We start from the raw sequence: 17859 nt of genomic DNA, 5'->3' as shown, positions 1-17859 counted from the left end.
TCTGCTCCCCGATCAAGATAGAGAACTGATCCATCACCACAAGATCTCCGTCCAGCCCCCCTTTATAGCCACACCCACCCTCTCCCCTCTACCAGCCCTCATCTCTGGCAAACACTAATCTGATTGCCATCTCTACAGTTCAGAGTCGTTGACCTGTTTTCTGCCTGTATAGTTTTGCCTTTTCTAGAATGTACTTTAAATGGACTCATACAGCAAGTGACCTTTTAAAAATGGCTTTTTTTTTTTCACTCGGCAAAATGCCTTGAGATTCAACCAGTTGTCGTGTGTATCAATAGTTTGTCCTCTTTACTGCTGAGTAGTAACGTCTGGTATGGATGTGCCACGGCTTATTTAACCACTCACCAATCTGGAGACATTTTGGTTGTTTCCACATTTTGGGAATTCCAAATAAAGCTGCTGTCAACATTCACGTACAGCTTTTGTATGGACATAGTTTTCATTTCCCCGGGGTAAATGCTCAGGATGTGATGGCTGGGTTCTATGCTAAGTATACGTTTAGTTTTTTAAAGAAACTCCCAAACTGTTTTCCAGGATGACTATATCACTGTACATTCCCACCAGCGATGTATGAGGGATCTAGTTTCTCCACATCCTCACCAGCCTTTGGTATTGTTCGCTAGTTTTCATGTTCTAAGAAGTGTCTCAACATGGTTTTATGTTTGTTTGTTTGTTTGTTTTAAATGAAAGCTTCTTTCTTTCCTTCTTTCTTTCTTTATTTTTGGCTGTGTTGGGTCTTCGTTTCTGTGCGAGGGCTTTCTCTAGTTGCGGCGAGTGGGGGCCACTCTTCATCGCGGTGCGCGGGCCTCTCACTGTCGCGGCCTCTCTTGCTGCAGAGCACAAGCTCCAGACGCGCAGGCTCAGTAGTTGTGGCTCACGGGCCCAGTTGCTCCGCGGCATGTGGGATCTTCCCAGACCAGGGCTTGAACCCGTGTCGCCTGCATTGGCAGGCAGATTCTCAACCACTGCACCACCAGGGAAGCCCCTCAACATGGTTTTAATTTGCATTTCCCTTAATCTGCAGTGACCCAATAGCTAGTGAAGTTTGCCATCTGTACGTCCTCTTAGGTGTAATCTCTTATCTTTTGTCCATTTTCTACTTGGATTGTTTTATTACTGTTGAATTTTAAGCGTTCTTTATATACTCTAGATATGAGTCCTTTTTAGATATGTGATTGGCAGGTATTTTCTCTCAGTATGTAGCCTGTCTTTTCATGCTCTTAAGAGGGTCTTTTGCAGAGCAAAAGTTTTGGATTTTGATGAAACCAAAGCTGATTTTTCCCCCCCCCCAAAATGATTTTTTTCTTTTATGGGTCGTGCTTTTGGTGTCATATCTAAGAACTCTTCACCAAGCCTTAGGTCCCAAAGAATCTCTACTATGTTATCCTCTCCAAGTTTTACAGTTTTACATTTTTACATTTAAGTCTATAATCCAGTTTGAGTTAACTTTTGTATAAGGTATGAGATTTAGGTCAAGGTTCTTTGTTTTTTCCTTTTCTTGCCTATGGATATCCAACTGCTCCACACCATTTAATAATAATCATCGAAAGGCGATTCTTCCTTCTTTGAACCGCTTTTGCACCTTTGTCAAAAATCAGTTGGGCATACTTGTATGGAGCTATCTTTGGGTTTGTTCCATTGATCTATGTGTCTATATCTTTGCCAACACCACACAGTTTGATTACTGTAGCTACACAAAAAGTCTTGAAGTGAGGTAGAGGTGATTCCTCCCACTTTAGTCCTCAATTTCAAAATTGTTTTGGCTATTCTAGTGCTTCTCCATATAAATTTTAGAATAATCATATTTATATTTACAAAAGATTTTGTTGAGATTTGGGTAGGAGCTATATTAAATTTGTATATAAATTAAGGGAGAACTGACATCTCTACTATGTTGAGTCTCCTAATCCATGAACACGGTATGTCTCTCCATCAGTTCAGATCTTCTCTGATTTCTTTAATGAATGTTCTATAGTTTTTATGTGTCCTATATATGTTTTGCTAAATCTACACCAAAGTTTCTCTCTTTTGGGGGGAGAAATGGTTAACGGTACGGCATTTTAAATTCTGTTTCAGTATGTTCATTGCTAGTATATAGCAATAAAATTGATTTTTTTTCTATGTTGATTTTATATCCTGTAACCTGGATGGACTGACTTACTAGTTCTGTGGCTTCTTGGGTAGATTCCTTGGGATTTTTCTATGTCATCTGATAATAGGAACTTTTCTGATTTGTATGCTTTATATTTCCTTTCTTATATTTCTTGCCTTATTGCACTAGCCAAAACGATTAAAAAAAAAAAAAAGTAAAAAAACCCTTCGTTGGAAAATGTAGAACATTAGCACGGGACGGCTCCTTGAGCTCATTCAAAGGGCAACGATCCTGGGTGGGCCTGATCTAATCAGTTGAGCTTTTCCAAGAGGCCTCTCCTGCTGGCCTAGAGGAAAGCAAGCAGCTATGTTGTGAGAGGAGGGGGCCACATGGCAGGGAACGGAGGGTAGCCCCTGTGAGCTGGGAGTGGTCCCCGGCCAACAACTAGCCAAAAAATGGAGATCTCAGTCAAGCAACTGCAAGGAGATGAATTCTGCCAAAGACAGGTCAGCTGGAAAAGGCCTTGGAGCTTAGATGAGACTGTAGCCGCACTGACAACCTGACCTCAGCCTGGCGAGACCCTGAGCAGGGGACCCCGTCAACCCCAGGCAGCAGCACTCCTAATTGGTACACACCATGAGACGGCACATTTGTGCTATTGTTTGAAGTTTCTACACTGTAATAACTTGTAAACAGCAATTAAACTAATACAGTTCTTAGGGCAAAACCCCACGAACCATCAGAGAAAAAGGTCACTTCCCTTGTATATCTGCTTGCATCAGTAGCTACTGAATGAAGATGCGTATTTTTTCAAAGCTGAATCTTAATGTGAGCTTAAACATTATTTCCTTTAATAACAGTGAATTCCTGACCTCTGTTTGCTGTCTAGGACCTATTTAGAAATGCTTGCTCTCCCCCCACCCCCCATCAGAATGGCAATACTAAGAAATGATTCCTCCTCCCTCCTGATTAACATAAAATAGAAGCATTAAAAACCCAATAAATGTCTGAAAAATCTCTTGCTTAGGCATTAGTCATTAGCTAACTCAAAACAAATCGGATGAGTCAGGTTTCTTCAGGCTTTTTATGGAAAGCCCCTGTATTTTTACTAACATTCAAATAACACAAAGAAAAAAGGCCGCCAAAACGCAAGAGCTCCCAAACTACCAATATGTATCGTATTAGAAATTAAACCTGAGAGAATTTAAAAATACAAAAAACATACAAGCGTATCCCTAGTTGGCCACCAGTGATGATCTTGTCACATGTCACGTGGCCTCTGGAAAACCCTGTTCTACACTCTTGGGAGAATGGAAGTTAAAAAGGCAAATAATGTCTTAGTATTATTATGAAAACAGTTTGACCTTGTGGGGGCCTTTGAAAGGGTCTCAGGGACTTCCAGCCCCCACTTTGAGAACCACTGCCCTAAAGAGCTTTGGTGCAGCATAATCACCAAAGCCAAAGCTGGGAACGACCCCAGGTCCAGGCGGAGTCCATGCACACATGAACTGCAGTATCGTCTGAGAACAGAAAACCACAGGAGAATGAATATGAGAGGACCACCACCATGTGCATCTCAAAACAAAATGGGGAGCTGGAGAGACAAGTCAGAGCCAGAGATTTACACTCTTCTTTATTCACATGAAGTTTAAAAACAGGCAGAACTAAACATAATACAACAGTCACAGCCGCTAGGACACCTATAGCACTTCCTACGTGCCAGACGCTGTTCTGAGTGCTCTTCACTTGTTGATTCAATGAATCCTCACCACACTACTGGAGGGAGGTATACTGTTACCCCCATTTTACAGATGAGAAAACTGAAACAGTGTTTAAGTAACCTGGCCAATGGGAAGTCATATGGTTCCTTGGTCCTGTTTAGGGATACACAGGCGGTAAAAATACCATCAGAACGGTGGTTACGGTGGGGTCCACGGGGTTTATAAGTTACCGTTGATATTCTTAATCTGAGGGGAAGGTACAGATGTGATTGGCTTATTTTTTAAACTGTGCGTATATGTTTTCAAACTCTCTTCTGTACGGGATATGAAAAACATTTATATATTTTACAATTTTTAAAAAGAGCACGAGAGAAGGAAACACAGTGAAGGGCATTACAAAACAACCCTTGAGGTCTGGCCGCTCCCTCCAAGTGGTTTTTCTGAAAAGTATGCAGATCTCATTAAATATAATCATTCCACCACTTTTTCCCAAGTCCCACGATTGGGGCTACTTTCTTTCTACCACCTGATCTCCTGCCACCAGACTGCCACCAGTGGCCTTGTCATATGACTATAAACACATAAAACAACACAGATACTCAATATTTAAAGCATTAAAATAGAAAAACACCTGGTATTTCAAGGCTGAGGAACTAAAAGTCAAAAAGAAAGGCCTCTGTTAGCAATATCTAAGTGGGGTGCATGGCTGAGAAAAGAAAAAAGCACCATGTGATGGGGTCCGTGTGTTTTAGGAGAGTCGGTCTCCGCTCTGCTCTTTCCTATTGTCCGTGTTTTTGCCTTGGGGAAGAAGCAGAAAACTTGAGAGGTGACTAAAGCGATAGTAAATTATGAATTATTCAGGACTTCCAAGTAGGAGAGAGGTCACTTCTACCCAAACAAATGATTCAGGCTTACATCTGGGTAGTGCTGCCTTTTGTAAAGCCCACACGTCTCATTCCCTACACATCCCTGAGTCAACCCAAGCACTTCGTCAGCACCCCAGTGGGGCTAATCACTGCTCGCTGACAAATCTAAGTAATCAATCCTACTGGTCTTTCCCACACACAACACGAAGCACTTAAGAGCTAAAAATGCCTTTCCACCCGGAAGTCCACACTATGGTTTTCCTTACTTCTGGGCACCGTTTATTCTTTGCTCCAAAGACACACCTCTGACACGATGGCAGGTCGGTGACCACACTCACAGACGCCACATGGGAGCCCGGGAGGATCCATCCAAGCACACACATCCCACAAGTGTCCCAGAACCGTCTTTTAAAACCTGTTGCTGTCCCTTTAAATCTTCCCAACCCCCTCCTCCCAAATCCATCTTCACTTCCTTCTACTGGCAGCTTATCCAGGGAGCTAAGTTTAGCTACCAAATGCTCCAAATGCTAATCTTTCCTCCAGGGACGTCGACTTTGCTGGAGGGGCCGCCCTGGCAACAGAGCACTTGCTTCCCCAGGAGAATCAAAGCAGAGCAGCTGTCAAATCCCTGGTAGGAAGGGGTCTCTCCTCACAACATTTTTTTTTGGGGGGGGGGGGGAGGCGGGGTGTGGTAGGGAGGGAGCATCTTCTGGGCGAACTGTTCTCACTCCAGCTCATTCTATCCTTTCCACAGTCTCGACAAGGTCAGCCTGGTCAGTCCTCACGGTCCCTGTCTCATCTTGGGACGACTTGTTATTTTCAACCCAAAGCAATAAAATTTAAACGGAGTCAAAATGCAGCACAGACCTCACAAAACCCATTCTGGTTTCCTACATCACCTGGATCTCAGCCGTGGGAATCCTTCTCGAGTTATACTTATGGAAGGAAAAAGACGACGACCTGCACAAAAGTTCATGCGAAGTTCAAGCCCCAGCTCGGGGGCTTCACCGCGGGGGCCGGCTCTCTGGCGGTGTGGGCTCTCCAAGGGGAGTGGTTCCTTGGCTGAGACCAGACCTCCTGTCACATAGGGCTGTAAGATGGCTGACCTGGTGACAGACTGAGATACCACAGAAGTAAAAGGAAAGGAGAAAACCCAGTGAGATTTTTTTTTTTTTTACCTGATGGTGTTCAGGCTACACAGAAAGAGAAAGTTTAAAGACCTACATCCTCTTCTGTAGCTAATGGAAGGGACTGTGGGATTCTCCAGAATCATGACTAGCTCATCTCTTTTAATTCCTAAGGATAGAGACAATTCCCACTTTATAGCGCACATGCTTCCAAAACAAGCCTCTCAACCCTAAACCCAAATAAAATTTCACTTGATTTACAATCTGGAAACTAATGGTTCTTCTCTCCCGTTTACTTGAATTTGCTTTAAAAAAAAAAATCATGAATAGTTGCCAGAATGGCCTCCTGGAAAACAAAAAATCACCAGCACAGTTGTGATAAAACTGTGAATAGACAGCAACTAGAAGGCCTGCATTCATACTCTGGGGAGTGGTTGGTGCCAACCAGCTCTTTAGATGACCACTTAAAATTCAGCTCCCAACCAGTACACGTCATCCCATCTGTCACACCAACAGAACGCCAGAACTCGAGGACAACACAGGCTGTCCAGCTGCCCACCAGCTGAGCCCTTACAGGCGCCTGGCATCACCTGACCACCTCACATGCCTGCAGAAAGGCTGGGCTCTACCCTCATTCCCACCACGACTACCAGCTCTGCCCCCAGCCTCTAAAGAAAAATTTAAAGCAGCGGAGAAATCCGTGAAATCAAGACATGGCAAAAATATTGATTCAGACACCACAAAGCTCTGACTCTGAGGCTGAGGAGGTGAACACAGGTTTCATTTCTAGGAGGAGTTATAAGGGCCTAGCACAGTGCCTGGCTAACAAATGCTCACAGGTATTTGATTTACGGACAATCACAGATGCGCAAGGGGCTGGATCAGCCGAAACCACGCACCCTGCTGGACAACAACGCCAATGATAGGCTCTCGGTGCCCGGTACTGTGCTACGCTGGCGACATACGTTATCTTCTTTGATCCAAACACAGCATGATTATTCCTGCTCCCCAGGGGAAGAAAGCAAAGTTTAGAAGCTAACTTGCTCAAGGTCAAAGAGGCTGGGTCAAAGAGGCTGCTCAACCCCAAGGCAGGCTCTCACCCCTCCACTTGCAGGGCTGGGCTGTAACCCACGACCAGAGACCACCCGCCAGCCTCCAGAGATAAGCGCGAGGGCACTTCCCAGGAATTAAGTTAAGAGATGGGAACAAGCATGGGAATCCCATTCCTGCCACGAAGGCCGGGAGACGGCGCCCAGGCAGCGGGCCGAGAGGGGACGTCGTCCGGACGGCCCCGCCCCCACGGTGGAAGGGCGCCAGGGCCGGGTCAGGGCGCCTGCAGCGGCCGCTCCATCCTCCCCCACCTCGGCCGAACAAAAGGGGAAGAGAAGGGCTCAAAGCGGCCCTCTGTCTGCCAAAGCCTGACTCACCCGCGGGCTCGCCGCTTGGCGCTCGGAAGCAGGAAAAGGCAAGCTCTGCTCGGGGAACCGGAGCTGCGGCCGGCGGGGAGGACGGGAGGCCAGGGGCCGGGCCGCGCCGGACGCTCCCGTGGGCGGGGCCGGCGGCTCACAAAGGGCCCTTGTGCCGCCCCCGTGGCGGGCAGGTCCGGGGCCCAGGACCCCGGGCTCGGAACCCCCGCCCGCCGACCCTCTGCACCTGGGGCCACCCCACTAGCCCACTGCCTCTCCACCCTCAGCCATGCCTCCAGTTTGCTGCTGGCCGTAAGTTAAGCAGGATTTCATATGACACACCCCCCACCAAAAAGGAAATCCCCACCAAAACACACGGCGTAGTGTAAATGCCCCCGCGACATGTGACAGGAACCAGGGAGGTTTAGAACAGGACGGCTTCGTGGCAGCGGGCGGGCCACTCTGCACTCAGCACCTACGTTTATTTGCTTCACCTGGCAGAGAACACGCGGAGTCCAGCACAGGAAACCCACCAAGGGCTTCTTCCTTTGGCCTTGCCAACTGTCTGAGCACATGCTCGTCTGGAAAAGCTACCCGGGCTCCCTCGACCTCGGCCACCACGCAGCTCCGTTGGGTGGGATGAAGCTCTGCAGACGTGTACTAACTCATTTTTCAACTCTAAATGGACCAGTGATCTAGACAAAAAAGCATTATTTCAAGATCTGCAGTACCTGGAGAGAGCTGCCACAGAAACATGTATGTTTCCCAATGAGAAGCATCGTAAAGAAGATTCTGGAAGCAGGCACTGACTGGTACCTGTGTTGTATTTATTCCTGGGTCATGCTATGGTACTTCAAAATTCAGCACTTCCAGTAACTACTCTTAAAACTAACCCCCCCCCCCCCAAAAAAAAATCACACCAGTAAACCTCTGCCTTAAAAAAGGTTACGTTACAAAACAACTCAGGCTGAATAAAGTGATCTTTATTTAGGTTCTAGCTTGTCACCAAAGGAGGCAATTCAATACAAAGATCAGCCTGTCAGAATCACCTATAAAGGTGATGTGCAGTTCAAGACACAAGATGAGTCTTAAGACATTACTTTTGTGAAACTGATTTGCCAGGCAATTTGGAGAACCAACCTCTGTCAGTAACTAGGCTTCCTGATCAATCCCTGCTCTCTTTTCTCCGCAGCAGAAAATGGGATGTGAAATAAATATCCAGCTGGCTTTCTTCCTTCAAGAACCAGAGCTGGCCAGAGAGAACTTCGACCTTGGCCCTTGTGAGCGAAGTGCCACGTCCCAGAGGGCGCGCTCCCGTGGAGCAGCCACGAATGTGTGGAAACCCCAATCCGGGCTACTTTTGGGGTTCCTCCTTAGAACAACATCAGGAATTTGCTCAGGAGCAGAGCCAAATGAGACGTAAGCCACCCACAGCCTGAGCAGCGGGGGCCTCCTGACAAAGGGCACATTTGAAAGGTGTCAATAAATTGCTTCTCAAAACAACATGTTTTCCACCTTCTCAAACGGGGAGTTTTGCTTGATATTTCCAAAAAACTTTTTTAAGCTCAGTAAATAAAAGGGTGAAGGGTGAATTGTAGGGTTATTTCACAAAATCTTGCTTCTTAAAGCTCAGGGAAGACACAACGTTCTATCACATTCGGTACTAAGACTAGTAGACCAAGTTCCTTTTTAAAAGAGAATATTCACTGAGAAGCCAAAGTAGAGATTATACGACCCACTTCCAACCTCATAAACTAAAAGAGCTGTTCCCGGTGATGAGCTTCAGCCAAGGCCGAAATGAGCAATAACGAGAGAAAGGGGGGAACTTCCCTCTCGGGGCCACCACTGCTGGTTCATGGCGCTCCATGGAGTTTCTCTGGAGAGACAGGCTCGCCCTTTCCTTTCACCAGAACGACCACCAACTCACCATCGTTAAGGGACCTAAATTCTCATGCAATGTTGGGTAAGAAGGAAAGACAGGGAAAAAATATCACCTATCGTGAAAATCACCCCAAAGGAGCAAACTTTCCTCCCTCTCGTAAGCACCATTAATATATTTATATTTCCTTTAAGAATGATGCATAAGAATGTTCATAGCAGCATTCTTCTTCTGGCCAAAGAGTGGAAAACAACCCAAATGCCCATCACATAACTGGTGAATAGATAAAGGAAATGTTTACCCACGTAACAGAATACTATTTAGGGATAAAAATGAAGGAAATACTGACACATGCTACAATAGGAAGGAACCTTGAACACATTAAGCTAAGGGAAAGAAGCCAGGCACAGAAGGCCATACATTGTATGACTCCATTTATAGGGAATATCCAGAAAATCTACCGAGACAGAAAGTGGATGTGGGGCTGCCGGGGACTGGGAACTGGGGTTCAGTGTAAATGGGCATGAGGGACCTTACTGGGACAATGGAAACGTTCTAAAACTGGTTTATGGTGATGGCTGCACAACTTGGTAAGTTTACTAAAAGTCACTGAATTGTACACTTTAAAAAAGCTGCATAAAAAAGTTTCCATAAAATCAAGTTATTTATTCAAAAATGCTGTTTTGCTCATACTGAGAATTAATCATCTCCATTTAAAGACTCCTAAGTAGGTGAACATTGGTTCAGGTCTAAGAACTACTTCAGGGGCTCAAAATTTTCAGGGCAGGTAAAACTCCAATCATAAAGTCTGTTATAGGGCTGTTTTCATCTTTATTAAACCACAGCTATTTAACAAAATAGCAGCAGGAAGTTAAACAGGCCCTGAACGTCACTTAAACGGAAACCAAGTTAACGTCCCTAGATGGAACGACGGGCTCCTGCATAAGCCCCCATCCCCGGCCCCCAGGCCTAGGCTGGTGCTGCCATAGTGAGTGGAGGAGGATGGCTCCGGGACCCCTGGAGGCTCTGAGCTTGACCTTCCTTCCTGTGCAGATGCGAGTCTGGGCCTCTCAGAACCCCCTAAGGAAGGAAGGCGAAAGCGAATTTTGCTGTTGGTCTATCCACTTTCTAGTCCAAAGTGCATCCCCTCTGCCGAGACGTCCTTGGAGCGAGGTCTGGGCCCAAGCAAACGGCCCCTCTTCCCTGGGAACCGCAGCATCGCGAGAGGCCCGGACACATTCTGCCTGGAGAGGCCTGCTTAGCCGCGTTTTACCCATTTTTCTCACATTTATTCACTGTCAAAATCTTCCTTCACATTAGACTAAAAGTGTACCCTCTTTTAGAAATTAGAAACAAAGCCCTCTTTACAATGTGTCCTTATGCAAAAGGGAGAAAATCACTATCCTTGTTAATTTATTAAAACACTCTGGCATCTGACTGGAAGTATATCAGGCCGTCCGTGTCTTACAATTTTGACGTAAGGCAAGGATAAAAAAAAAAAAAGCGTTCAGAGAAAACATTATACGCGAGATACAGAATGAGAAAGGCAACGGGGAGAGAATGAGAGAAAGCCAATGGCTGGAGTCCTTAGCACTCCTCTTGCAACTTTTCTGTAAGTTTGAAATGATGTCAAAACAAAGTTAAATTAAAAACGATAATCGGAGACATTCTGTGCTCGTAAACATGGGCACAAATGCTATCTGAGGAAGGCTGTTAAGAATACTTCAAAAAGTCAGCCAGTGAAATATCTACTCAGAGTCTGTTTCCAGAAATCCTCTTGCACAGGTAAGGATAATCAGATGGTGCCGCTCTGTAGAAGGGCTGCTTTAGGGACTCGCAGACAGGACCAACTGTGTCTGCCTGGTCATGCACTGAACTGCCCCATAAAGATGTTACGGGAGAACGGGTCCACGGCTCTCCCCTAAAAGGCATACATTTTCTACCAGTCTCCCGAAGGCTGCTGTACTGGTAGCCTCTCTGGCTTATTACTGTTTATTATTCACTGGTTTATCATTCATGTTGCTGGGAATTTGCTGACTAGATTCCAGTTGAGATTCTGCATGAAGTTTATCTGTTCAGCTATTTGAATCCTCCAAACCATTCCTCCTAACAAATAGCTTATTTGTTAATATCATGGGGGAGCTCACTTTTATTTCATAATCCAGACCCCTCTCCGTTGGCATCTGGATAGCAGGTTTTGTTTCTAACATTTAAATGAATGATTTTCCCTACCATAGTTCAGGGATCCACATTCATACTTTTATTTCACCTAATGCTAAAGAACTTCTTCTTACTCAAATATTTTGTGAAAGTGATAACTTTAAAAAGAATTCAAAACAATTTCTAAGGCTTCAATTCTAATATTCTTACTTGAGGGAAAGAAACCAAAACCATCTCTAATCCAGTGCCTATCAGCTAGCTTCATCAAAGCCACGGCCTGTCCTCTGAGCTGGGGCTGCATGTGAGCGCAGTTGAGTCGTCTTTGTTTCGCTGGGACTGGAGGGGAGATGAATAAATGGCCCTGGAGGTTTCAGCCACAATTCGGTTCTAGGGAGGCACCTAAAGTTTCCTCTCTCATTTCTCACAGCAGGTGCCAACGAATCCTGAAGGGAATGCAGAGATTAATTACAGCTGGACTTACCTTGGCCCAATCCTCTTAAAGAATGAAATCCTTGGAGACTTAAGGAAGAATTAATTATTTTAAATGCTTCTGTTCAGGCTGAATGCACAAAGTGTTGAGGTAGGTCTGTTACATTTTGTGCCTTGAAAAAGTAATAATCTGCATCATGAGGAAAATGGAAGACCTTTCCTTGAAGGGAAGGGAGGCATAATCCTAGGAACTCGGATCCCAAGGAACCCCAACTAATTTTCCAAAATTTTAACCCTTGACATTTATCACTTTCATTAAAATTTAAAGGAAAGGTAACACCATTTTTACCAGGCTGATTGATGGCAGAGGCCAATACGAGATTTTGTTAAATGAATGAATGAGCAGGAATAGTGGGTACTCTCTAAAGCTGAGAACTCCTGAATTTTGTGGTTCAAACATTCAATTAAAGGTAAAGACACAGACGTAGAGAATGGACTTGAGGACACAGTGGGGGAGGGCGAAGCTGGGGCGAAGTGAGAGTGGCATGGACATATATACACTACCGAATGTAAAACAGATAGTGGGAAGCAGCAGCACAGCACAGGGAGATCAGCTCAGTGCTTTGTGACCTCCTAGAGGGGTGGGATAGGGAGGATGGGAGGGAGACAGGGACATATGTATGCATATGGCTGACTGACTTTGTTGTACAACAGAAACTAACACAACATTGTAAAGCATTTATACTCCAGTAAAGATCTATTAAAAAATTTTTTAAAAAAAGGTAAAGAAAATCAGTAACAACAAGTTGGAAGTTCTGTATCCTGTTTTTATTCACAACAATGTATCTTGCATGCTCTGTTGCATATTACCGCACACATCTTTTTTTTTTTTAAGGATTGTAAAAAACACGAAACATAAAACTTACCATCTTAACTATTTTTAAGTGTGTGGTTCATAGTGTTAAGTACCTTCACATTGCTGTGAAATGGATCTCCAGAATATTTTCATCTTGAAAATCGGAAACTCTGAACCCATTCAACAACAACTTCCCATTCCTCTCCCTCAGCCCCTGGTATTCTAACTTTCTGTTCCTATGAATCTACTGTAGATACCTCATGTAAGTGAAATCATACAGTATTTGCCTTTTTGTGACTGGCTTATTTCACTTAACATAGTGTCTTCAAGGTTCATCTATGCTGTAGCATGTGACAAGATTTCCTTCCATTTTAAGGCTGAATCATATTCCATTGTATGGATGGACCACATTTTGTTTATCCATTTATTTGTCGAAAGACACCTGTGTTGCTTCCACTGCTTGGCTATTGTGAGTAATGCTGATATGAACATGGGTATGCAAGTATCTCTTTGAGAATCTACTTTGGATTTTTTGGTATACATGTGCAAAAGTGGTGTTGCTGGATCATGTTGTGGTTCTATTTTTAATTTCTGGAGAAACCTTCATACTGTTTTCCACAGCACCTGCACCATTTTACAATCCCTGCAACAGTGCAGAAGGGTTCCAATTTCTCCATATTCTCACCAAGACTTGTTAGTTTCTGTTTTTTTCTTTTTTGTTTTTATCATAGCCATCCTAACAGGTGTGAGAGATAATACCTCACTGTGGTTTTGATTTACATTTCACTGATGATTACTGAGGTTGAGCATCTTTTCATATGTTGTTGACCATTTCTGTTTATCATCTTTGCAGAAATATCTATTCAAATCCTTTGTTCATTTAAAAATAGGGGTTGTTTTTTGCTGTTGAGTCGTAGAGGTTTTTAATATATATATATATTTTAGATATTAGCCTTTTATCAGCTATATGATTTGCAAACATTTTCTCCCATTCCACAGGTTGCCTTTTCATTCTGTTGACTGTGTCCCTTTGATGCACAAAAGTTTTAAAGTTTGATGTCGTTCCATTTGTCTATTCTTGCTTTTGTTGCCAGTGCTTTCAGGGTTCTATTCAAGAAATCATTGCCAAGTCCAAGGTCATGAAGCTTCTCCACCAGTTTTCTTTTAAGTGTTTTCTAGTTCTAGGTCTTAGGTTTAGTTCTTTGATCCATTTTGAGTTAACTTATGTATTATATAAGTGTCCAAATTAAAAAAAAATTGCTACAGCATTCCATTGAATACATGTACAAAAACTTAGTTGAGCCTATCAACAGCCATTTAGGGTATTTCCAGTGATTTGCTATTATGAACAATGATGACATGAATACTCTTTATGTAAGTTTCTCACACACATGAGAACAAGTTATCTCCCAGTCTTTTTAGGAGTTAAAGCTATCTCTTGGCTGGCTTATTTCAAATTTTAATTTTTTACTTCTTCACTTCATTTGTATTACAATCCCTTTCTTTGAAACCCTTAGTTAGGACTAGATAAATGTATTTTGGAATTCAGAAATTTCAGATTTTGTCTGTAATTAAAAAAAAAACTCCCTACAAACAGAAAAGTCCTATGATGTCCTGTGACTTCACAGGCAAATTCTACCAAACATACAAAGAAGAACTTATATTGATCCTTCTCAAACTGTTTCAAAAGACTGAAGAGGAGGGAACACTCCCAAAGACATTCTCGGAAGCCACCACCACCCTGATACCAAAACCAAAGAAAGACACTACCAAAAAAGAAAATTACAGGCCAATATCGTTGATGAATATAGATACAAAAATTCTCAACAAAACATTAGCAAACTGAATCCAACAACACATAAGAAAGATCATACACCACAACCAAGTTGGATTCATCCCAGGGTCACAAGGATGATTCAATCAATGTGACACTGACACACCACATCAACAAAAGAAAAGACAAAAACCACATGATCATCAATAGATGTAGAAAAGCATTTGATAAAACTCAACATCCATTATTGATAAAAACTCTTACCAAAGTGTGTATAGAGGGAACATATCTCAACATAATAAAAGCTATTTATGACAAACACACAGCCAATATAATATTCAATGGTGAAAAGATGAAAGCCTTCCTGCTAAAATCTGGAACATGACAAGGATACTCACTATCACCACTTCTATTCAACACAGTCCTGGAAGTCCTAGCCACAGCAATCAGACAAGAAAAAGAAATAAAAGGTATCCAGATTGGAAGGGAAGAGGTAAAACTGTCATTATATGCAGGTGACATGATACTATATATAGAAAACCCTAAAGACTCCACACAAAAGCTACTAGAACTTATAAGTGAATTCAGCAAGGTAGCAGAATACAAGATTAACACACAGAAATTGGTTGCATTTCTTTACACTAACAATGAAATATCAGAATGGGAATGCAAGGAAACAATCCCTTTTACAATCACATCAAAAAATAAAATACTTAGGAATAAACCTGACCAAGGAGGTGACTTATATGCTGAGAACTACAAAGCATTAATAAAGGAAACTGAAGATGATTCAAAGAAATGGAAAGATATCCCACACTCCTGGATTGGAAGAATTAACATTGTTAAAATGGCCATGCTACCCAAAGCAATCTACAGATTTAATTCAATCCCTATCAAATTACACATGACATTTTTCACAAAAGTAGAACAAATAATCCAAAAATTTACATGGAACCATAAAAGACCAAGAATTGCCAAAGCAATCCTGAGGTAAAAGAACAAAGCAGGAGGCATAACCCTCTCAGACTTTAGAGAATACTACAAAGCTACAGTAATCAAAACAGTGTGGTACTGGCACAAAAACAGACATACAGATCAACGGAACAGAATAGAGCTCCCAGCAGTAAACCCACACACCTACAGTCAATTAATCTTCAACAAAAGAAGCAAGAATATACAGTGGAGAAAAGACAGTCTCTTCAGCAAGTGGTGTTGGGAAAGTTGTACAGCTGCATGGAAATCAATAAATTTAGAACACACCCTCACACCATACACAAAAATAAACTCAAAATGGCTTAAAGACTTAAATATAAGACATGACACCATAAAACTCCTAGAAGAGAGCATAGGCAAAACATTCTCTGACATAAATTGTACAAATGTTTTCTTAGGTCAGTCTCCCAAGGCAATAGAAATAAAAGCAAAAACAAACAGGATCTAATCAAACTTACAAGCTTTTGTACAGCAAAGGAAACCATAAACAAAACAAAAAGACAACCTACAAGAAAATATTTGCAAATGAAGAGACCAACAAGGGCTTAATTTCCAAAATATACAAACAGTTCATACAACTCAATAACAAAAAAACCCAAACAACCCAATCAAAAAATGGGCAGAAGACTTAGACATTTCTCCAAAGAAGACATACAGATGGCCAACAGACACATGAAAAGATGCTCAATATCGCTAATTATTAGAGATATGCAAATCAAAACTACAACGAGGTACTACTTCACACTGGTCAGAATGGCCATCATTAAAAAGACTACAAATGACAAATGCTGGAGAGGGTGTGCAGAAAAGGGAACCCTTCTACACTGTTGGTGGGAATGTAAATTGGTGTAGCCACTATGGAAAACAATATAGAGGTTCCTCAGAAAACTAAAAATAGAGCTGCCATATGATCCAGCAATCCCACTCCTAGGCATATATCCAGACAAAACTATAATTCGAAAAGATACATGCACCCCTATGTTCATAAAGCACTATTCACAACAGCCAAGAAATGGAAAAAACCTAAATGTCCATCAACAGATAAATGGATAAGGAAGATGCCGTACATATATACAATGGAATACTACTAAGCCATAAAAAAGAATGAAATGATGCCATTTGCAGCAACATGGATGGACCTAGAGATTATCATACTAAAGTGAAGTCAGAAAGAGAAAGACAAATACCATACGATATCATTTATATGTGGAATCTGAAATGTGACACAAATGAACTTATCTACAAAAAAGAAAACAGACATAGAGAACAGACTTGTGGTTGTCAAGGGGGAGGAGCGTGGATTGGGAGTTTGGGATCAGCAGATGCAAACTATTATACATAGAATGGACAAACAACAAGGTCCTACTGTATAGCACAGGGAACTATATTCAATATCCCATGATAAACCATAATGGATAATAACATGAAAAAAGAATGTATATATATGTATAACTGAATCAGTTTGCTGTACAGCAGAAATTAACACAACATTGTAAATCAACTATACTTCAATAAAATAAATTAAAAAAAAGAAATTTCAGATTTTGGAAAGTATTATGGTACACAGGCTACACATTACAAAGTATTATCAGTTGGGATTTAGGGTAGCACCCAGATTGCTTTGTTCTGGGAACTCTTTAAGAAAGGCAGTCTTTTCCTTCCCCTCCCCATCATCAAGTCACATCCCAGGTATTGTAGAACTGAGTACATGTTAAAAAAAAAAAAGACAATGACATTCAAAGACGCTGCCTTTCAATGAGTTATTTTCATATGGCACCAGGAAAAGAATCCATTTAAAACCTGACCCAGTGAATTAAGAAAATTATTTTTTTTAAAAAGAGCATTACTGAGGTATAACTGACATACAAGGAACTACACATATTCAAAGTGTACAGTTTAATAACTTTTGACATATGCATACACCTGGGGGATCATCACTACATTCAAGGTAATGAACATGAATCCATCACCCTCAAAAGTTCCCACATGTCCCTTCCTCTCTCCTGCAGTCCTTTCCTGTCTCCAGGCAACCACTGTTCTGCTTCTGTCACTATATGTATTCGTCTCCTGGTATCTGCAGGAATTGGTTCCAGGACATACCTTAAAGTTAGGTAGCATCACTCTTCCAAATTTGTTCTTCTCCTTCAATATTGTATTGGCTATTCTGAGCCTCTGCCTCTCCACATAAACATGACAATCAGTTTGTCGATATCTATGAAATAATGTACTGGGATTTTGATTGGGATTACATTGAATCTATAGATGTTGGGAAGAAGTGACATCTTGACAATATCAAGTCTTCCTATCCATGAAACATGGAATATCTCTCCATTTAGTTCTTTGATTTTGTTCATCTGAGTTTTGTAGTTTTCATCATGTAGACCTTGTACATATTTTGTTATTAGGTTTATGCCCAAGTACTTCATTTGGTTGGGGGGCACTAATGTACATGATATTGTATTTTAAATTTAAAATTCCACTTGTTCATTATTGGTATATAGGAAAACAACTGAATTTTGGAAATTAACCTTGCATCCT

General features: G+C 42.2%; 1 protein-coding gene and 1 long non-coding RNA gene across 2 annotated transcripts in view; one reads left to right on the top strand and one right to left on the bottom strand.

Moving 5' to 3' along the window:
- GNA12 (G protein subunit alpha 12) overlaps positions 1–17859 on the bottom strand; it is a 117201-nt gene that overhangs the window by 26129 nt on the left and 73213 nt on the right. The gene's annotated exons all lie outside the window — the stretch shown is intronic.
- Positions 5223–6095, top strand: LOC137778442 (uncharacterized). The gene is made up of 2 exons (XR_011076891.1): positions 5223–5328; positions 5452–6095. It is a non-coding gene; the product is annotated as an uncharacterized lncRNA (long non-coding RNA).

Source organism: Eschrichtius robustus, chromosome 16 (assembly GCF_028021215.1).
Source record: "Eschrichtius robustus isolate mEscRob2 chromosome 16, mEscRob2.pri, whole genome shotgun sequence".
NCBI lineage: Eukaryota > Metazoa > Chordata > Mammalia > Artiodactyla > Eschrichtiidae > Eschrichtius > Eschrichtius robustus.
The sequence above is the reverse complement of the archived record's forward strand: the minus strand, read 5'-3'. Positions and strand labels throughout refer to the sequence as shown.